Genomic DNA, 23,805 nt, shown 5'->3' with positions numbered 1-23,805 from the left:
CTGAAGTAATGGAGGATGGTATGGACCCTGGGACTGTTGTGGTGAGTTCATCATCATCGTCCTCCAATAATGGATATGAGACAACAGAGAATGAGCCTTACAAGCCCCCTCCTCTTGGGTATGAGACAGATGACAGCAGCAGTGATGAAGGGGTAAGAGCAAAGAAAAAAAAGAGGGTGCCAAATAAATCATTGTCAGGTAAGAGAAATTTGGATGAAGAGGCTGGTGGTTATGAGACAGATGACAAGGGTAGTGATGAGAAACTTAGGACCACAGATGGTGAAGGGAGAAAAGGAGGCTCGGCTAAAAAGAAGATTGGGGGTAATAAGGCTTCTTCATCTGCTAAGAAAAAGACATCTAAAAAGTATTCAGGTGTGAGAAGAAGACATATATTTAGGGATGGGCTGTCGGATGGATCAATGGAAGGCCATAATTCTGGGCCTAGGCTGAATGTTGGGGGCCCAAGAAGAGGGCAGGAACCAAGCCTTGTAGGTGGGACAGAGGGTGCTGACAAAAATAATATGGATGAAGGGCTTCATCAGTCTGGCTCGGTTCCTACTAATGTGGAGATGGACAGTGACTATGAAAAGCCATATGAGTATGAGAGTGAGGCCTTCAACAGTCCAATCTCTTCAGAGGACGAGGGTAAGATAGCATATGATCCATTTGATGAAGATACTGAATATGGTGAGATTGAGTTCAAGGTTAGACAGTTGTTTCCAACAATTGAGATTTTCAAAAAGGCACTAAAAGACTACTTCGTACATGAAGGAAAGGATGTGTTATACATTAAGAATGAGAAGCATAGACTGAGGGAAGCATGTGCAGCTGATAAATGTCCTTGGTTGATATATATTTCTTGGAATTCTGCCAGTAGATGCTTCCATGTGAAGACCTTAATTGATGAGCATTCTTGTGCTCGGGATTATGGTAGTAACATGGCTGACCGTCAATGGGTGGCATCTAAGCTAATTAAAAAACTTCTAATTCAACCCGACATGAAGCCAAGATATGCAATGGAGCATATGATAGAGGAATACAACATCCAGATGAACCCAAGAATGATTGCAAGGGCCTTGAAAGTTGCTAGGGAAGTTGTCATTGGTAATGCAAGGGACCAATATGGAAAAGTGCGTGATTATCTGAATGAACTACATAGGAGTAATTCGGGCACAACAACATTAGTGGAGACAATTCCCCAGCCAGTTTCTTTTCCACTGTTTGATAGGTTGTATATAAGTCTGGACGCATCTAAGAAGGGGTTTAAAGAGGGTTGCAGACCTCTTATCGGCCTAGACGGATGCTTTCTGAAAAGGTACTATGGTGGCCAGCTCTTAAGTGCGGTTGGACAAGATGCTAATAACCACTTCTTTGTCATTGCCTTTGCAGTTGTCCCTAACGAATGCAAAGACACATGGAAGTGGTTTTTGACATTCTTACAGGAGGACTTGGGAGAAGTGACACAGTTTGGCTGGAATTTCATTTCGGACCAGCAGAAGGTAACATGTCTAACTTAACTATGTTAATTTCATTGTTGAACTATGTTCATGGTTGGTATTCATTTGTTTACTAATTTGTATGTATGATGCCTGAAGAGTTTGGAGCTGGCCATAAAAGAAGTTATGCCTAATGCACACCACAGAAACTGTGTCCTTCATATCTGAAAAAATTTTATAAAGCATTTCAAGGATCAGCAAACGAAACAATTGGTATGGGAATGTGCACGATGCACCACATTCGAAGAGTTCAACACTGCTACGGAGAAAATGAAGAAAGTCAATACTGGAGCTTGGGAGTATCTTCAAAGATTTGAGCTTGCAGTGTGGACTAAGGTTTACTTCAGTCATGGTCCCAAAGTTGACAATATCACGAATAACATGTGCGAGGTATGGAACGCAAAGATTGTCGAATACTGTGAAAACCAATTCTTACGATGTGTGAGGACTTAAGGTGCTACCTGATGAGAAAAATGGCAACACATAAGAGAAAATTGGAGGCTTATTCTGGTCTATTGGCCCCTGTACAACAGAAAAAATTAGATGAATTTATTAAGTCTAGTGCCAATAAGTGGAGAGCAATTTGGTCCGGAGACAGCGACAGAGTTCTATTTGAGGTGCATAAGGGAAACCACAAGGTGGGGGTAAATATGCATCAAAGGACATGTAACTGCAATGTATGGCAACTCACTGGTAATTCTATGTTCCAACTCATTACCTCTATGTATTGTACACCTGATTATTGCCATAGTAAAATACTGTACTTTGCTTCAGGAATGCCTTGCAGGTATGCCGTTGCAGCCATGTACAAGATTGGGTTGAAGCCAGAGGAGTTTGTGCATAAATGGCTGACAATGGAATCCATTAGGGCCACTTACAAACATTGCATCAAACCTATGAATAGTAAAGAGTACTAGATTCCATCTACTGCAATACCATGTGATCCTCCACCAATAAAGAGACCTGCACACTGCTCAAAAATGAAGAGGAAGGTGGATCCAGTTGAGAAAGAAATGCACCTGAACAAGGCAAAGAAGAATTTTGAAGTCACATGCAGTAAGTGTGGCCAAACTAGGCATTACTACAAGACCTGCAAAATGAAGCTAAGGACCCAAACTGGACACCTATGACCAAAAAAGAGAGCAGGGCTGCTAAGTTGCAGATTGTAGTCACCAATGTTCCCAGCCAGAGCACACCACATGTATTTTAGGGTTTGATTTGCTATATTATAGACATGGTCAGGGTCTTAAGTGTCTGGTATTTTAATGGTCAGGGTTCGATTTATCTTACTTAACTATTGGTTATCCATTTCACTAGGATCAGCCACAACAGGGCACTAGTGCAGCTGCACCTCAAAGTGATCCTTTGGTAAATATTCTTTTCACCCACAGTCCTATTGGTAATTTTTGTTATCTGACTACAAAGTTCTTGGTCTAGGAAAAAGTAAGGAAAAATAAGAAAAATCAACCTAAAGTGATTAGAAGGTCTAATCCTTCACTTACTCAAGATCATGTAGATGAGATACTCCTCTCACAAATTGCACCACAGGCAGAAGAGGTACTGTTGTGTGAATATATAACTTGTCTTTATTTAATATTTTCTCAATGCGTAACTATCTTCTTTTATTGTTTCAGCCTGTATTAGATACAATCAACTTGAATCACATGCCACACAACAGCCCATCTTTACTGAGCAGGTGAATTAGTTGCAAATGAGGAAGCACCCTATTGTAAGGCCTCCAGTGCCTCCCACATCTGTTCCACCAATGGTTAACCAATCTGCTCAACCAGCAATGGGGGTCAGGCCTTCTGTTCCACTAATGGTTAACCAATTTGCTCAACCAACAATGGGGATCAGACCTTCTTTTCCACCAACACCAAATAGCATATCCACGGAGACAATGCACGCAGCAAGTTCTGAGACTGCTTCAAGGCTTTTCAAGTTTATTCCAACTTCTGGGTTCATCTCACCAAGAAAGAAATAATCTATGCAGGGATATGACAAAATCATTTCATATATTTTGTGTGTTACTTTGGTACATTCCGCAAATGTTAATTTGGATTTGTTTTGGCAAGTTTAGGCCCCAAGTAGAAAACTGATAAATTATGTGTTATCTCGCTTTTGTAAAGGGTTATATGCTGCCCCTGAATATTAGTTGCTACATTTTCAGAATTTTTTTGTGTTACTTCTTCAGTGCATGAACCTAATATAATATATGAATTGTGTTTGCTTTTCGTAAGCCTATTCTCAGCTTCATATGTCCACAATAACAATAATAATATTAAACAACATATGTGTTTGATTATCTCCAAAAAAAATATCATAACAAGATAACAGTCTTAGCATCAATTCACATAGTCATCCTCTAACTTAATGTCCTAACGAAGTTTGCAACTATAATTCCACAGAAAAATGCAACAACTGCTGCAACACTAAAACACCTATGGTCACTCTGCACGTGTTTGCATCTCTTAACCTGTATGCTCTAGCTCCCTCACTTTTCTACCAAGCATCTCAGCTGCAACCACATGATGATCTTCGGGTTGCTTTCCACTATCAAAACCAAACAATTTCGAGCCTTCAAAATCGAATAACACCACAAAATCATCAAGCCACGCAAAGTATTTGCATTGTGACCCTGAACTCTGCAGTATTTACAAATAATAGTAAGAACATGTTACTAGAGGTCACATCAAACGAACTTAATTAAAAATTCTAATCACCTTAAAGTTGGGACATCCATAAAACAACCTATTAGAGTTAAGCTCCATCAAAGATAGGAACAGAATTGCATGAGTTCCACAATAGCACCGTGGAGTATTGAACCTCTTCTTCTTCGTCGTCTTTCGCGGTCCAACACTTCCAGTAGAGCTGATGGTTGCACTCCTGCTTTCGTCGTTGACTACGTCTCTTCCAATTTCATGAAGGGACGTTGAAGTGAGCTCTCTCATGCTGCTTATGGCGACTTAGGGCTTCACAAATTAGTCAGAAGGAGGGGGACAAATACCCACAACGAATAAGAAGTCACCTCCCCTCAAAATGACCATGTTTTATGTTGACGTGGATGCAGACAATTAACCCCCTGACCATTTCAGTTGTCCACATCTGCAGCAATCGTCCACGTCAGCCAGCTCACACACGCTCACCGTGACAGCTCAGCGTTTTCTGTTCATTCTTGCCAGAGATTCACCCTCAAGGACAGGCTTGTGTGACGAAGGTATGGGTGATGGAGTGCAGAAGCTGGTGAATTAAAAATTTATTAAAATGGTTGCGTTGCAAGTATAGTTCTTAACTCACCGAAAATCTGCCTATCAATTTAGAAATATGTCACTGAAATTTTAAATTAAAATTACTGGGAGTTTTTAAGTCCCAGGTCGTCTCCCAACGAGTTGCAGAAAAGTGTGCTGTTTTATTAATCAGATATTCCAAAAAGAGTTGAGCTAAGTAAATTGGGAATTAAATTGAGGAATTTTAAATAATAGAAATAAAAGGCCTTGACTGGGAATTGATTGGTTAGAATCTCTATCATTGATGGTGTGATTGTAAGATTAATTTATAATTAATAGTTGTTCCGTTTGGTTATCTCTTACTAGGTAAGAGAAAGTCAAACAAGTGGAAATGTCAGATCTGTTCACAAGTTGCAACCCACTTAGTTCAAAGGGATTGGCGTCGGTGATAGGATAGCAATCCAACATTCAACCCAATTACAAATTTTTCTTCCAATCCTTCCAACTCAAGAGTTCCTTTTTAATCAACTCCCCATCAAGTAATGAAACTACTCACTCATTGTAAATAAAAAATCCATGGTATATGAAAGGGAATTAAAAGAAGACATGATTATTGGAATGGAAATTAAATTAAAAAGAAATAATCCTTGCATTAATTAATCATAAAAATATCTGAATGACAAAATTGAGCAAAACAAAGAACATGGAAGAATAAAACCAAGTTAAGAGAACAAACTAGAATGATGAAGTCTTGATGAGGAAATGACTCTTCTCAATGTTCCAATGCTAAGACCAATTGAAAATTAAAATTCTAAAAACTAGAGAGAAAAACCTAAGAGAGTGAAAAACTAGATCTAAAAACTACTCAATGAATGTGTCTGCGTTGTTTCTGCATATTCTCTGACTCTAGTCTACTGTTCCGGGCCGAAAACTGGGCCGAAATAGGGTCCAAAGTCGCTGGTTTCAGATTCTACAGTTTATTCAGATCGCGCATGTCACGCGATCGCGTCGTCCATGCGGACGCGTCGCTGGCGCTTTTCCTCTTCACGCGTTTGCGTCGTCCACGCTACCACGTCGCTTATGCTTTCCAATCCGCGTGGCCGCGCAAGCCATGCGGCCGCGTCACTGCGATTTACGCTCCTTCGCGCGGTCGCGTGAGCCATGCGACCGCGTCACTTTTCGCTGGTTATCTCCTTCAATTCTTGTGTTCTTTCCATTTTTGCTAGCTTCCTCTCCAATCTCCGTCTCATTCATGCCCTATAAAGCCTGAAACACTTGACACACAGATTACGGCATCGAATGAAATAAAGGAGAATTAAAATTAAATAATTAAAGTCTCTAGGAAGCAATTTTCAAACATGTAATAAAATCAGCAAGGAAATCTAAATGCATGCTAAATTGATGAATAAGTGGGTAAGGATCACGACAAAACCACACAATTAAACACAATATAAACTATAAATTAGTGGTTTATCAACCTCCCCACACTTAAACATTAGCATGTCCTCATGCTAAATTGAAGGAGACAAGGAAATAAGCATGAACATGCAGAAACTCATGAAATGCAATGCAATCCTACATATATAAATAAATGCAACTATATGATTATTGTCCACTTGATCAAAAGTAAATAAGCTCTTCAAAACAATTACAAATCAAATTCCACTAATTCTATCATCATATAATAAAACCGATAAAAGTGCAAGAAGATAGCTTATGAAGGCCGGAAACATGAAAATTCAAGCATTGAACCCTCACTGATAAAGTATGTATGCTCTAATCTCTAGTGTATAGGGTAATCACTCTATTCTTTTCTAGTCATGCTTTCTAACTTTTGTTTTTCTCCTAACCAATCAACAACAGTTAATATACCAATGCAAACATCATGAGGTCTTTCCAGGGTTGTAATAGGGCCAAGGTGCAGGTAAGGATATACATATGGCTAAGTGAGCTTTATAACTTGAATCTTTAATTAACCTAAGCTCTCACCTGATATACATATATTCTATATACTTTTAAATTCATGCCTAGCTACCCATAATTCCCTTTTTCAATCCATACTCATGTTTCAACCTTGTATTTTAATTCTATCATATGTGCATTGATCTTTGGATCCTGAATTTAACATTGGGGTAATTTTGTCCCCTTATTTATTGATTGATTTTTTTTTTAATAAATAAAGCTTATCAATGCACATAGATTTTTCATTCTTATATTTTCACATGAGTGGGTATCCAAATTTCCTTTAAATTTTTATGACACATTCCCTTAACAACTTTTGTTCCCACAATTTCCATACTTAACTAGCACACACAATTCTATCTTAAGCTAACCAAAGATTCAATTTGGGATATGCAATTTGTTTTTCAGCTTAAGGTTAGTAATGTGGTAAAATATAGAACAAATGGGGTTTTAAAGGCTCAAAGTGGTTAACAAGGGTAATTGAAAAGGGTAGGCTTGATTTGGATAAGTGAGTTTAAACAAATAATGGCCTTAATCATATGCAAGCATGTAAATATAATAAATATTGGACATATAAGATAAAACAAAATATAGATTACAATCATAGAGAAGTAAACACACAAGAATAACATAATTATGGTTAAATAATGTAACCATGCATAAAGGCTCAAATCTTTTACAGGTTGTGTGTTCTTTAGCTCAAACATCATGTTCCAAATACAACTCAAGCAGATTTATCATAAAAATTTTGAAAAAAATTAGTGAAATTTTATTCCCAAGATAGATTTTTGAAAGAAACTTATTGTCTTTTCAATCAAGTAGAACATGCATGCAACTATCCTAACCTATGCAATTTATTCTATTCTATAAAAGAAAGAAAAATCTAACTAAAATATCCTAATTATTGGTGTCAGAGAAGAGAATTTACCTCCGGAAGTCAGGTACTGACCGACCTCCCCACACTTAAGGCTTTGCACCGTCCTCGGTGCCATCTGTCAGGAACAGGGGTGGGCTGGTGGCAGTATCTCCACAATCGGGATCATCATGGCTCCCGGTGCTGGTAAAAGAAGTGGAGTCCGGGGTGTCTGAGTCGCTGAAGCGTCCCTTGAGTAGCTCCTTGATGTGTTTGAATCGGCGCTCGTTACGACGCTGTCTCATCTTTGCTTTCTGTTCATGCCGATCCAACTTTTCAAGTATCTGGTGGAGCAATTTCTCAGTGGTAGATGCTTGTGGTGTTGAAGAAGGAATATCTTCAACCGGCTCAGGAGGCTGGTTTGTAGTGGCTGTGGAAAGTCTGAGGTATTTCCCGTTAGGGACATATTGATCATTCCGTGGAAGCATGACTTTAGTGTCCCCAGCTCTGCAGGAGACTCCGGCTGCTGAGACAAGATTTGAGACCAAGGAGGGGAAAGGTAAGTTGCCTGCGATTTGTACATGCTCCATAGCATGCCGGATGTGTCTTGAGAGATTCAGAGGTTGGTCTGTAAAGATGCACCATAGTAGAACAGCCATGTCCGCAGTGAAGGAGGACTCATGAGTGCTCGGAAAGACGTAATGGGACATGATTTGTGCCCATACGCGAGCCTCCAATGTAAGTGCGGAAGCCAAGATTCCCTTAGGGCGGTTGCGGTGGTATCTGTAGATCCAACGGCTGCCAGGTAAAGCAATGACTCTGAGAACAGAGTCCCAGTCAAATTGGTATCGCTGGCGCTGAAGGATGGCTTCTTGAAAAGCGTCCATTCCTGCTGGAATAGGGGGAAGACTCAGAACTTGCTGAATGGCCTCTTCTGTAATGGGGACTTGCTTCTGCCGGACATAAACAGACTGCAGGGTTGGTATGTAGAAGTTGGAGTAGAACTCAACTACCCAAGAAAGATTGACCTGCCTTGGCTGTCTCCGTAGGAAACCCCATTGTCTTCGCTCAATTTGCGGCTCAACAAAGGTGGCAATATTGGGCGGGAGGATGAGAAGGTATTCATTGTTATAGTTCTTTTCTGCTAGGATAGGGAACATCTGCTCACAGTAGCGATTGGAAAATCGCGCAGTGTCTTTCGCTGGAAAGGCTTTCTCTTTGTCGTCAACCTTTATTATCCTCTTAATTCTTTTTGTTGAGGGCTTGACTGCGGTTGAAGAAGGCTCTGCCACTAATGCTCTTTTAGTTCCTCTTCTTGCTGGTGCTTTGGAAGTAGCTTTCTCTTTTCCTTTCTTGGTGGCCATCCTGAAAGAAGGGAAGAGAAAGAAAATTAAATTCAAAGAGAGAGAGCAAGGAAGAGGGTAGTGTAAGTGATAGTCAATGCACAATAAAGATAAATGGCATTAACACATGGTCCGGATTACATGTGGAAAGCTCATCAATGGAAATATAGCAAGTGCATGTAGGACAATGGAATGCAAGAGGTTTATTGGCATGCAGGCAAAGGCATGAGTAGCATGTATCAAACATTCAATGTCCAAGTTAGGTTACCATTCGTAACAAACTAACTATCACGTTTGTATTGACAATGAAATTTAATTAATAAAATTTGAAAGGGAATTTGTGAAAAGCAAGCATTGCAGAGTAGAGTAAAGTAATGTAGAAAAGTGCATAATGCTATATGGGCTTTTTCACAAACACATGGCATGCATGGTAAACAAGATATAAAAAGTATGAAATTGAACATGCAAGCAATCCCTTAAATAGGAAAAAAATAATTGTCAAACAATTTGCAATAATCCACAAGCATATAATGAGGAATGAAGACTCAAAAGGTTTCTAACACCATGTAAAAGAAGAAGAAGGAAAAATAAAGATTTGAAAAGAAAAAGAAAAGAAAAAGAAAAAGAAAATAATAATATATATACATAATATAATAAGAATGATTGAAAAGAGAAGAAGGAAGAAGAAGGTAAAACCTTGTTAATGGTGGTGAGAGAGAGAGAGTAAAAGGTGAGGTAGAAGGGGAAGGGGAAGAGAAGAAAGAAGGGGGGAAAAGAAAAAGTAGGGTTTGGAGGAGAGAAAGATAAGATAATTTGGCTTATTGGGTTGAGCTGTACGGCGCATGCGACGCGGCCGCGGAAGGCACGCGTTCGCGTGGTTGCGCGTCAGGTAAGACGACGCGATCGCGTCAGTCACGCGGTCGCGTGACCCGGTTGCGTTGCTGGCGCGAGTGCAGCCTCGCTCCAGCACAACTCTCTGTTCGATTCATTTTAATTGCCAAAATTGGGTGACGTGATCACGTGGGGAACGCGATCGCGTGAGTGTGCTTCAGAAGATGGAGGACGCGGCCGCGTGGGGCTCGCGGTCGCGTGATAAGGATTGTGCTTCCAGCACCAATTCAGCACCACTCTCGCACAATATTTCATTGTGCACCCTTTTACGTCGGAAACCCAGGGCACGCGGCCGCGTGGGGCACGCGGTCGCGTGGGAGGCCATACTTCCCATTCGACGCGGTCGCGTGGGTCGATATGTGCCATTAGCACGCCTCCAGCCACGCTCCAGCGTGACTCTCTGTTCACTTTTATTTTTCTGTACTCCTCCTGCCACGCGGACGCGTCGCTTATGCGATCGCGTCGCGCGGCGAAATTTTTTTTTTAAGAAAGATAAAGACATGCAATTGAAAGAGCACGAAAGCACTAATAAAGAGAAGAGTCATTTAAAGAAGAAAAACTAAAAGTGAAGAAAAGAACGATCATACCGCGGTGGGTTGTCTCCCACCAAGCACTTTGCTTTAACGTTCGTAAGTTGGACGCTCCACTAGCTCAGTCTGTTGCTATGTAGGGATCTTCCAGGCGGAAGATCTCAAGCTCCTTGCTTTTCTGCACCTTTTCACCATAGTATAGCTTCAGACGGTGTCCATTAACTTTAATAAGTTCAGAACTTGAAGGATGGCTTAGGTGATAAACTCCGTACGGTTCAGCCTTCTCTATTCTATATGGACCTTCCCATTTGGATCTCAACTTACCGGGCATGAGCCTTAGTCGAGATTTGTAAAGGAGAATAAAATCTCCAGGTTGGAACTCTCTGTTCTTGATGTTTTGATCATGCACAGCTTTCATCTTTTCCTTGTATATTTTGGAGTTCTCATAAGCTTCTAGGCGAAGATTCTCCAGTTCCTGCAGTTGCAACTTTCTTTCAGCTCCAGCAGTCTCAATCCCCATGTTGTACTCTTTAACTGCCCAGAAGGCTCTGTGTTCGATTTCAACTGGGAGATGACAAGCTTTTCCATAAACTAAGCAGAAGGGGCTCATCCCAATAGGTGTCTTGTATGCTGTTCTATATGCCCACATTGCATCTTGTAGTCTGGTGCTCCAGTCTTTTCTGTGAGGCTTTACTATCTTTTGCAAGATACGTTTAATTTCTCTGTTTGACACCTCGGCTTGCCCATTAGTTTGGGGATGGTAAGCTGTTGCAACTTTATGGATTATCCCATGCTTCTTCATCAATCCTGTTAGTCTCCTGTTACAAAAATGGGTGCCTTGATCGCTCACGATCGCTCGTGGTGATCCAAAGCGGCATATAATATGGTTTCTCACAAAGGAAACAACAGTGTTAGCATCATCAATGCGGGTAGGAATTGCTTCCACCCATTTAGAAACATAATCTACAGCTAACAATATATAAAAATATCCACTAGAATTTGGAAATGGACCCATGAAGTCAATGCCCCAAACATAAAAAATTTCACAGAAAAGCATATATTGTTGAGGCATCTCATCCCTCTTGGATATGTTACCAAATTTCTGGCATGGGTGACAAGATTTACAAAACTCAGCAGCATCTCTAAAAAGAGTAGGCCACCAGAATCCACAGTCTAAGATCTTTCTAGCTGTTCATTGGGGGCCAAAATGTCCTCTACTCTCAGATGAGTGGCAGGCCTCTAAAATAGACTGGAATTCTGATTGAGGTACATAACGTCTAATTATCTGGTCAGCGCCACATCTCCATAAATATGGGTCATCCCATATATAATATTTAGACTCGCTTTTCAGCTTGTCTCTTTAATGTTTAGAAAAATGTGGAGGAAATGTGCGGCTAACTAAATAATTAGCAACAGGTGCATACCAAGGGACTACCTCAGATACTGCTTGTAAGTTGTCAAAAGAAAAATTATCATCTATAGGAGTAGAATCATCCTTAATATGTTCAAGGCGACTCAAGTGGTCTGCTACTAAATTTTGATTACCACTCCTATCCTTGATTTCTAAATCAAATTCTTGTAACAGCAGTATCCAACGTATAAGTCTTGGTTTGGATTCCTTTTTAGCCAGTAGATACTTTAGAGGTGCATGGTCCGAATACACTACTACTCTAGTACCAAGTAAATAAGCCCGGAATTTATCCAGAGCAAAAATAATAGCAAGTAGCTCTTTCTTAGTAGTAGTATAATTGGACTGGGCAGTGTCTAAAGTCTTAGACGCATAGGCAATAACAAAAGGATCCTTACCTTCACGCTGAGCCAGTTCTGCTCCTACTGCATGGTTGGAAGCATCGCACATGATTTCAAATGGCTGCCTCCAATCGGGTCCTCTCACAATTGGAGCTTGAGTTAGAGCAGTCTTTAGCTTATCAAATGCTTGTTTGCAATCCTCACTGAACTCGAACTCAATATCCTTTTGTAGTAATCTGGATAAGGGAAGTGCCACCTTACTAAAGTTCTTAATAAATCTCCTGTAGAAACTGATGAGCGGATAATTTGTACACTTTTTGGCATTGTTTTTAGTATGTTTTTAGTATCTTTTAGTTAGTTTTTAGTATATTTTTATTAGTTTTTAGCTAAAATTCACTTTTTTGGACTTTACTATGAGTTTGTGTGTTTTTCTGTGATTTCAGGTATTTTCTGACTGAAATTGAAGGTTCTGAGCAAAAATCTGATTCAGAGACTGAAAAGGACTGCAGATACTGTTGGATTCTGACCTCCCTGCACTCGAAGTGGATTTTCTGGAGCTACAGAAGCCCAAATGGCGCGCTCTCAACGGCATTGGAAAGTAGACATCCTGGGCTTTCCAGCAATATATGATAGTCCATACTTTGCCCAAGATTTGATGGCCCAAACCTGCGTAGCAATTCGGCCTCAGAAATTCCAGCGTTAAACGCCGGAACTGGCATAAAACTTGGAGTTAAACGCCCAAACTGGCATGAAAGCTGGCGTTTAACTCCAGAAAAGGTCTCTACACGAAAATGCTTCATTGTTCAGCCCAAAGCACACACCAAGTGGGCCCGGAAGTGGATTTTTCTGTCATTTACTCATTTCTGTAAACCTTAGGATACTAGTTTACTATTAATAGGATCTTTTAACATTGTATCCGTACCTTATGACCTCATGACACTTTACACGTTTTCTTTGCGTACCTTCCACAGCATGAGTCTCTAAACCCCATGGTTGGGGGTGAGGAGCTCTGCTGTGTCTTGATGGATTAATGCAATTACTACTGTTTCTTATTCAATCATGCTTGCTTCCATTCTAAGATATCACTTGCTCTTAACCCGGATGAATGTGATGATCCGTGACACTCATCATCATTCTCAACTATGAACGTGTGCTTGACAACCACCTCCGTTCTATTGTCCTTGGGCACAAAATTTCAAGCAGGGGAATAGAGGTGGATAAGGCAAAGGTAGAGGTAATTGAAAAATTACCACCACCTGCCAATGTTAAGGCAATCAGAAGCTTTCTGGGGCATGCAGGATTCTACAGAAGGTTTATAAAGGATTTTTCGAAAATTGCAAAACCTCTGAGTAACCTGCTAGCTGCTGACACACCATTTGTGTTTGACACACAGTGTCTGCAGGCGTTTGAGACCCTGAAAGCTAAGCTGGTCACAGCACCAGTCATCTCTGCACCAGATTGGACATTGCCATTTGAACTAATGTGTGATGCCAGTGATCATGCCATTGGTGCAGTGTTGGGACAGAGGCATGACAAACTTCTGCATGTCATTTACTATGCTAGCCGTGTTCTAAATGATGCACAGAAGAATTACACAACCACAGAAAAAGAATTACTTGCAGTGGTTTATGCCATTGACAAGTTTAGATCTTACCTAGTAGGATCCAAAGTGATTGTGTACACTGACCATGCTGCTCTTAAATACTTACTCACAAAGCAGGATTCAAAATCCAGGCTTATCAGATGGGTGTTGCTTCTGCAAGAGTTTGATATAGAAATAAGAGACAGAAAAGGGACAGAGAACCAAGTAGCTGATCATCTGTCCCGAATAGAACCAGTAGCTGGGGCGTCCCTCCCTTCTACTGAGATCTCTGAGACTTTCCCAGATGAGCAACTCTTTGCCATTCAGGAAGCTCCATGGTTTGCAGATATTGCAAATTATAAAGCTGTGAGGTTCATACCCAAGGAGTACAGCCGTGTGCAAAGAAAGAAATTAATTTCAGATGCCAAGTACTACCTCTGGGATGAACCATATCTCTTTAAGAGATGTGCTGACGGAGTGATCCGCAGATGTGTACCCAGAGAAGAAGCACAAAGGATCCTATGGCACTGCCATGGATCACATTATGGAGGACATTTTGGAAGTGAGCGAACAGCCACTAAAGTCCTCCAGTGTGGCTTCTACTGGCCTACTCTCTATAAAGATTCCCGAGAGTTTGTGCGTAAATATGACAGTTGCCAAAGAGCTGGTAATCTGCCTCACGGATATGCCATGCCTCAACAAGGGATATTAGAGATAGAATTGTTTGATGTATGGGGAATTGACTTCATGGGGCCATTCCCACCATCATACTCAAACACTTACATTCTGGTGGCAGTGGACTATGTATCTAAGTGGGTAGAAGCAATTGCTACTCCCACCAATGATACCAAGACCGTGCTGAAATTTCTCCAGAAACACATTTTCAGCAGATTTGGTGTTCCCAGAGTGCTAATCAGTGACGGGGGCACTCATTTCTGTAATAGACTGCTACACTCTGCTATGGTGAGACATGGAATTAGCCATAAAGTGGCAACTCCATATCATCCACAGACAAATGGGCAAGCAGAAGTCTCTAACAGAGAACTGAAAAGAATCCTAGAACGGACTGTGATAGCCCGAAGAAAGGATTGGGCAAAGAGCTTGGATGATGCTCTGTGGGCATACAGAACAGCATTCAAGACTCCCATAGGAACCTCTCCATACCAACTGGTGTATGGGAAGGCCTGTCATTTGCCCGTGGAACTGGAACATAAAGCCTACTGGGCAACCAGATTCCTAAACATGGATGCTCAGTTAGCTGGTGAAAAAAGATTGCTTCAGCTAAATGAGCTAGAGGAGTTCAGACTCAATGCCTTTGAAAATGCAAAAATTTATAAGGAAAAGGCAAAGAAGTGGCATGACAAGAGATTGTCAACCAGAGTCTTTGAGCCAGGACAAAAAGTTCTGCTCTTCAACTCCAGGCTCAAATTGTTTCCAGGAAAGCTCAAATCCCGGTGGAGGGGTCCGTATGTGATTACAGGAGTGTCACCATATGGATATGTTGAGCTTCAGGATATTGATTCTGACAAAAAGTTCATTGTTAATGGACAGAGGATCAAGCATTATCTTGAAAGCAATTTTGAGCAGGAATGCTCAAAACTGAGACTTGAGTGATTCCCAGTGAAGGTCCAGCTAAAGACAGTAAAGAAGCGCTTGCTGGGAGGCAACCCAGTCATTAGGAGGTTGTATGAATTGTTTTTGCAGAGGCAAGTATCAAAAATGAAGGAATTCACAGAGTTATAGAAGGATTCAGCTCAAAAAGCAGAGAAAATGAGCTTACTGGTGAAAAAACGCCAGTAAGGGGCATTTTGGGCGTTAAACGCCAGAATGGGTATCATTCTGGGCGTTTAACGCCAGGAATGGTGCCATTTTGGGCGTTAAACGCCAGAATGGGCACCATTCTGGGCGTTTAACGCCAGGTGTGCAGCATCCTGGGCGTTCTGAAAAACGCCCAGTGACAAAGGATTTCTGGCGTTTAACGCCAGCCAGGGCACCTGGCTGGGCGTTAAACGCCCAAAAAGGGGTAGCAAATGGGCGTTAAACGCCAGAATGGATGCCATTCTGGGCGTTTAACGCCAGAAAGGTGGGGGGACCACATTTTTGTTTTCAACTCAAATTTTTTCAAACTTTCCTCTTTTTACCCATACTCTTCTACATAAATGCACTTCAACCTTTCATCATTCACTTTCAAATCTTCACAAATCAAAACCATTCTTCAAATCTATTGCAAATTGTTCCCAAATCTTCTTCAAAAACTCACCCTTTTCTCAAATTCTTTCCATATCTTCTCAAATTTTCTTTCAAATTCTTATTTTTTTCGAAATCTCTTCTCCACACCCTTATAAGAACACGTTTGGAACCCCCTTTGCCCACACCATTCGAAATTCCTCTTCCTCTCTCTCTCTCTTCTTTCTTTTCTTTTGCTTGAGGACAAGCAAACCTCTAAGTTTGGTGTGTTTTTCCGTGATCACTAAGCCAAGATTCATCAAATATCATGGCTCCTAAGGGAAAATAAACCAATTTAAGAGGCAAGAAAGAGAATAATCCAAAGAATCTTTGGAATCAAGAGAAGTTCTTAACCAAAGAACATGAAGACCATTATCACAAAATAATAGGTCTGAGGTCAGTGATCCCGGAAGTGAAATTTGATCTGAAAGAAGATGAATATCCGGGGATCCAAGAGTAAATTCGAAACAGAGGATGAGAAGTTCTAACCAATCCTGAGACAAAGGTTGGAAGGAACATGGTTCAGGAATTCTACTCAAATCTGTGGCTAACAGATAAGCAGAGAATGACTAGAACTGCTTACCATACCTACAGAACCATGGTCAGAGGGAAAGTTATGTACTTCCATCTGGACAAAATAAGAGAAATCTTCAAGTTGCCTCAACTGCAAGATGATCCTGACTCCTTCAATAGGAGGATGGTGAGAGTAGATAAAGGGTTGGATCAAGTTCTAGAGGACATATGCCTCCCTGGAACTAAGTGGATAACCAATTCAAAGGGTGTCCCAAACCAACTCAAGAGGGGAGACCTCAAACCAATTGCAAGAGGGTGGCTAGACTTCATTGGGCGTTCCATATTGCCCACTAGCAACCGTTCTGAGGTCACCATCAAGAGAGCAGTGATGATTCATTGCATTATGCTTGGAAGAGAAGTGGAGGTGCATCATGTGATTGCTTGTGAGATCTACACAATTGCAAATAAGAATTCCACTGAAGCCAAATTGGCTTACCCAAGCTTGATCTCCTTGCTCTGTAAAGAGGCTGGGGTAAAGATGGAAGCAGATGAATTCATACCCATTGAAAGGCCAATCACCAAGAAGTCAATGGAAGGAACAAGAGAAGCAGGGGCGTGAACTCCAAGAAATGAAACGCCAAAAGCTCTCCTCTCAAGCTGAGGGAGCATCCACTTCTCAAAATCAAGGTTGTTGAGTCCTAACTCTGTGAAAACCTCTATCATTAGGAGCCTATTTTTTTTCGTTTTTTTATCTTATTTTGTTTTTCTATTTTTAGTTTCATCTTATATCTATTTTTGAGTCTTGTTCTTAATTCATAATTAATAAAATTTAAAGTTCATGCCTTAAAGATATGAGTGTCCTATGAATCCATCACCTCTCTTAAATGAAAAATGCTTTAATCACAAAAGAACAAGAAGTACAGGATTTCGAAATTTATCTCTGAAACTAGTTGAATTAGTTTGATGTGGTGACAATACTTTCTGTTCTCTGAATGAATGCTTGAACAGTGCATATGTCTTTTGAATTTGTTGTTTTGAGAATGTTAAAATTGTTGGCTCTTGAAAGAATGAGGAGAAAGAGAACTGTTATTGAGGATCTGAAAAATCATCAAATTGATTCTTGAAGCAAGAAAAAGCAGTGAATACAAAAAAAAATTTCGAAAAAAAAGGGGGAGAAAGAAAAAGAAAGAAATAAAGTTGTGATCCAAGGCAATAAGAGTGTGCTTAAGAACCCTGGACACCTCTAATTGGGGACTTTAGCAAAGCTGAGTCACAATCTGAAAAGGTTCACCCAATTATGTGTCTGTGGCATGTATGTATCCGGTGGTAATACTGGAAGACAAAGTGCTTTGGGCCACAGCCAAGACTCATACACTAGCTATGTTCAAGAATCATCATTCTTAACTAGGAGAATCAATAACACTATCTGAGTTCTGAGTTCTCATAGATGCCAATCATTCTGAACTTCAAAGGATAGAGTGAGATGCCAAAACTGTTCGGAGGCAAAAAGCTACTAGTCCCGCTCATCTAATTGGAGCTATGTTTCTTTGATATTTTGGAGTTTATAGTATATTCTCTTCTTTTTATCCTATTTTGATTTTCAGTTGCTTGGGGACAAGCAACAATTTAAGTTTGGTGTTGTGATGAGCAGATAATTTGTACACTTTTTGGCATTGTTTTTAGTATGTTTTTAGTATCTTTTAGTTAGTTTTTAGTATATTTTTATTAATTTTTAGCTAAAATTCACTTTTCTGGACTTTACTATGAGTTTGTGTGTTTTTCTGTGATTTCAGGTATTTTCTGACTGAAATTGAAGGTTCTGAGCAAAAATCTGATTCAGAGACTGAAAAGGACTGCAGATGCTGTTGGATTCTGACCTCCCTGCACTCGAAGTGGATTTTCTGGAGCTACAGAAGCCCAAATGGTGCGCTCTCAACGGCATTGGAAAGTAGACATTCTGGGCTTTCCAGCAATATATGATAGTCCATACTTTACCCAAGATTTGATGGCCCAAACCTGCATAGCAATTCGGCCTCAGAAATTCCAGCGTTAAACGCCGGAACTGGCATAAAACTTGGAGTTAAACGCCCAAACTGGCATGAAAGCTGGCGTTTAACTCCAGAAAAGGTCTCTACACGAAAATGCTTCATTGTTCAGCCCAAAGCACACACCAAGTGGGCCCGGAAGTGGATTTTTCTGTCATTTACTCATTTCTGTAAACCTTAGGATACTAGTTTACTATTAATAGGATCTTTTAACATTGTATCCGTACCTTATGACCTCATGACACTTTACACGTTTTCTTTGCGTACCTTCCACAGCATGAGTCTCTAAACCCCATGGTTGGGGGTGAGGATCTCTGCTGTGTCTTGATGGATTAATGCAATTACTACTGTTTCTTATTCAATCATGCTTGCTTCCATTCTAAGATATCACTTGCTCTTAACCCGGATGAATGTGATGATCCGTGACACTCATCATCATTCTCAACTATGAACGTGTGCTTGACAACCACCTCCGTTCTATTTTAGATTAAGTAGATATCTCTTGGGTTCTTTAATCGGAATCTTCGTGGTATAAGCTAGAACTGATGGCGGCATTCAAGAGAATCCGGAAGGTCTAAACCTTGTCTGTGGTATTCTGAGTAGGATTCAATGATTGAATGACTGTGACGTGCTTCAAACTCCTGAAGGCGGGGCGTTAGTGACAGACGCAAAAGAATCACTGGATTCTATTCCGGCCTGAACGAGAACCGACAGATGATTAGCCATGCTGTGACAGAGCATCGGGACGTATTTTCACTGAGAGGATGGGAGGTAGCCATTGACAACGGTGAAACCCTACATACAGCTTGCCATGGAAGGAGCCTTGCGTGTTTGATGAAGAAGACAGTAGGAAAGCAGAGATTCGGAAGATGGAGCATCTCCAAAACCTCAGCCTATTCTCCATTACTGCAAAACAAGTACCTTTTTCATGTTCTTTTGCTTTTTACAATCAATCCTGATAATTTCTGATATCCTGACTAAGATTTACAAGATAACCATAGCTTGCTTCAAGCCGACAATCTCCGTGGGATCGACCCTTGCTCATGCAAGGTATTACTTGGACGACCCAGTGCACTTGCTGGTTAGTTGTGCGGGATTGCAAAAGTGTTATTGCAATTTCGTGCACCAGAAACCTGCATGGCCAAGGAACGAACGGACTTCCCTCACAGAAGAGGGGTAAGGTAAACTAGAAATAACATTCACCTTTGCTGGGTCTACAGAAATACCATTATTAGATACCACATGTCCCAATACAATCCCTTGCTTTACCATAAAATGACATTTTTCGAAATTCAATACAAGGTTTGTATTAATACATCTATCTAATACTCTAGATAATCCATCTAAGCAAAGGTTAAAAGAATCACCATAAACGCTAAAGTCGTCCATAAAAACTTCCATACAGTCCTCAATGAGATCAGAGAAAAGACTCATCATGCACCTTTGGAAAGTAGCTGGTTCATTGCACAAGCCAAAGGGCATTCTTTTATAAGCATAGGTCCCAAAAGGACATGTAAAAGTAGTCTTTTCCTGATCCTCAGGAGCTATATGAATTTGAAAATAACCTGTGTAACCATCTAAAAAGCAATAATGCGATTTACTTGACAGGCGATGCAGCATTTGATCAATAAATGGAAGTGGATAGTGATCCTTACGAGTAGCTTGGTTGAGACGCCTGTAATCAATGCAGACTCTCCATGCATTCTGAACTCTAGTTGCTATGAGCTCTCCATGCTCATTTTTCACGGTAGTGACTCTGGACTTCTTGGGCACCACTTGTATTGGGCTTACCCATTCACTGTCTGAAATGGGATATATGATACCGGCCTCCAATAGTCTGGTCACTTCCTTTTTTACAACTTCCAAGATGGTAGGATTCAATCTTCTTTGTGGTTGACGGACAGGTCTTGCTTCCTCTTCTAAAAATATTCTGTGCTCGCATACTTGAGGGTTGATTCCTATTATGTCTGCCAAACTCCACCCAATTGCCTTCTTATGCTTCCTCAACACATCAAGTAGCTGTTCTTCTTGTTGAGAAGTCAGTTCTCTTGTAATAATAACCGGAAACTTCTGCTCATCCTCAAGGTAAGCATATTTGAGATGTGGAGGGAGAGGTTTCAATTCTAACTTTTGATCGTGGACAGGCTCTGGGTTATCTGGGGCTTGTGAAAATGGTGAAGTGTCCTCATTGTCAGTTAAGAGGATCCCCACACTTGGACCTTGTCCAGTATGCCTCTCTTCAAACTCTTCCTTTTGAACTTCAGCCACACTTTCGTCTATGACATCACACTGGAAGATAGAACGATCTTTTGGGGGGTTGTCAATGACTCCATTCAGATTGAAGATTACTATGCGGCCATCTATTTCAAAGGAGTATGTCCCTGAAAAAGCATCCAATTTGAATTTTGATGTCTTCAGGAATGGTCTTCCAAGTAGGATTGATGATGGCTTATCTGAGTCATTATGGGGCATCTCCAAGATATAAAAATCAGTGGGAAATGTGAGCCCTTTAATGTTCACCAAAACATCTTCAGCAACTCCAGCAACTGTAATAATGCTTTTATCTGCTAACACAAAACGAGCTGCCGACCTTTTTAAGGGAGGGAGCCTTAAAACATCATATATAGACAAAGGCATTATACTGACACATGCTCCTAAATCACACATGCAATCATAAATTACTACACCACCAATAGTACAACTAACTATGCAAGGACCTGGGTCACTACATTTTTCAGGTAATCCTCCCATTAAAGCAGATATAGAACTACCTAAAGGAATAGTTTCTAATTCATTAATTTTGTCTTTATGGATACATAAGTCTTTTAGAAACTTTGCATATTTAGGTACTTGCTGAATAACATCAAAAAGGGGAACAATTACCTCAACCTTTTTGAATATTTCTACCATTTTAGGATCAGGTTCCAGCTGCTTCCTAGGCTTCCTTGCAAGTTGTGGGAATGGAATGGGAGTAGTGTTTTCTGTGGTGCCTGCACCTTTTTGTGCTTCTTCCTGTGGTTGAGCTATTTCTTCTTCAATTGTGTCCTGTATATCCTCTTCCTCTTCAACATCTTCGATTTCCACCACCTCTTCAGCTGAGGCGTATTCTGGTGAGCTTGGTTCCTCCTGATTCCTCTCCTGCAGTATGGTTCTGGACCTCAGGGTGATGGCATTAATGCCTCCCTTTGGATTGGGTAATGGTTGAGAGGGGATTCCAGTGGTGCTTGAAGGTTGGTTACTGGAATTTTGTGCTGAACCAAGTTATGTCATAAAAGCTTGCAGAGTAGAGGTAAAACCATTCAGACTGGCGTTAATACTGTTCACGATGGTATTTTCCATGGCCAGTTGTCTTTTCTCAAAATCTTGTAACAATTCTTCATTAGAAGATACAGAAGAATGAGTAATTTGAGAGGGTTGCTGCTGATTGTTCAGTGGTCCTTGGTTTTGCCTAAGGTGAGGTGCTCGGTAAGGTTGATTTTGCTGCCTGTTGTTGTAATTATTCCACCTCTGATTTCCCTGATTATCTCTGCCTCCCCTATTATTGTTGTCTCTTTAATTCTGGTTTGAATTGTCCTGCCATCCATGGTTATTATTTCCACTTTGATTGTACCCTTGGTTGGGGCGGTCATAGAAGTTGTGAGTGGATGCCACCATGTTGTCTTCTTGTTGGAGCTGCGGGCATTCATCAGTGTAATGGCTGTAATCAGCACAAATTCCGCAAATTCTTTGTGGGACTAGTTGTTGGTTTTGCTGCGGTTGAGTTTGCTGAGCTTGTTGATTTAACTGCATTTGCTTCAGCAAGTTGGTCATTTCACAGATGCTTCGATTTAGAGCAGCAGTCTCTATGCCAGAAGATATTTCTGCAACGGCCCTTGAACGGCCTTGCTTCTGTCTGTGGTTCCGAGTAGATTCAGCTAAATCACTGATCAATTGCCAAGCTTCATCAGTGGTCTTGTACTTCTTCATAGACCCATTGCTGGCACTTTCCAATGTAGTCTTATCTTGGGGCCTCATACCTTGTGTGACATATCTGAGTAGCACGATCTTGTCAATCATATGGTGGGGGCATGCTTCCAGAAGATTATTGAAGCGCTCCCAGTATTCAAAGAGAGTCTCACTGTCATCCTGAACAATTGTAGAGATATCCTTCCTCAGTTTATCAGTAACTTCAGATGGGAAGAATTTCTCCAGGAACTCCTTTCTGAGTGTATCCCAGTTGGATACGTTTGCTAGAGGTTGAGTGTAGTACCACTCTCTTGCTTTTCCCTCAAGAGAGAACGGAAAAGCTTTCAGCAGAATTGAAGTTTCATCAGCGCCATCACGCCTGACAGTAGAACAGGCTGCCTGGAAATCTCTCAAGTGCTTGATAGGCTCTTGAGCAGGTAGGCCATGAAACTTCGGCATCAAATTTAGCAGTGCGGTCTTTATTTCAAAATCCGTAGCTACCGCTGGATGATGCGCTTGAAACGGTTGCAGTGTAAAATCAGGAGCTCCTTCCTCTTGAATGGTAATTCTTCTAGCTGCTATGTTTTCTGCACGTAAAACAACCGAATCAGTAGAACGGGGGCTGGTTTCTTCCTCAGATTCACTTTCAGATCCGCCCTCAGAGCGGACTAACCTACGCTGTTCTCACCTTATTTGTGAAATTGTTCTTTCAATTTCAGGATCGAATATTAGCAAGCGCGGATCAGGAAGTGAACGTGTCATTTGACGGAAGAAACACGCAACTTATAGTAGCAAAATTAAATAAAATGCAAATAAATAAATTCTAATTAATAAAATAAGCACTCTATTGCAACTCCCCAGCAACGGCGCCAAAAATTGATGGAGTGCAGAAGCTGGTGAATTAAAAATTTATTAAAATGGTTGCGTTGCAAGTATAGTTCTTAACGCACCGAAAATCTGCCTATCAATTTAGAAATATGTCACTGAAAGTTTAAATTAAAATTATTGGGAGTTTTAAGTCCCAAGTCGTCTCCCAACGAGTTGCAGAAAAGTGTGCTGTTTTATTAATCAGATATTCCAAAAAGAGTTGAGCTAAGTAAATTGGGAATTAAATTGAGGAATTTTAAATAATAGAAATAAAAGGCCTTGATTGGGAATTGATTGGTTAGAATCTCTATCATTGATGGTGTGATTGTAAGATTAATTTATAATTAATAGTTGTTCCGTTTGGTTATCTCTTACTAGGTAAGAGAAAGTCAAACAAGTGGAAATGCCAGATCTGTTCACAAGTTGCAACCCACTTAGTTCAAAAGGATTGGCGTCGGTGACAGGATAGTAATCCAACATTCAACCCAATTACAAATTTTTCTTCCAATCCTTCCAACTCAAGAGTTCCCTTTTAATCAACTCCCCATCAAGTAATGAAACTACTCACTCATTGTA

General features: G+C 40.7%; 1 non-coding gene across 1 annotated transcript; it reads left to right on the top strand.

The window, feature by feature from the left end:
• Positions 1-22,467: 22,467 nt before the first annotated feature.
• On the top strand, positions 22,468-22,575 carry LOC130978305 (small nucleolar RNA R71). Its single transcript, XR_009085956.1, has one exon. It is a non-coding gene; the product is annotated as a small nucleolar RNA R71 (small nucleolar RNA).
• The last annotated feature ends 1,230 nt before the right edge of the window (positions 22,576-23,805 follow it).

The sequence above is a fragment of the Arachis stenosperma genome, chromosome 4, assembly GCF_014773155.1.
Source record: "Arachis stenosperma cultivar V10309 chromosome 4, arast.V10309.gnm1.PFL2, whole genome shotgun sequence".
In the NCBI taxonomy this organism is placed as follows: domain Eukaryota; kingdom Viridiplantae; phylum Streptophyta; class Magnoliopsida; order Fabales; family Fabaceae; genus Arachis; species Arachis stenosperma.
This window is presented reverse-complemented; position numbering and strand designations above follow the sequence as displayed.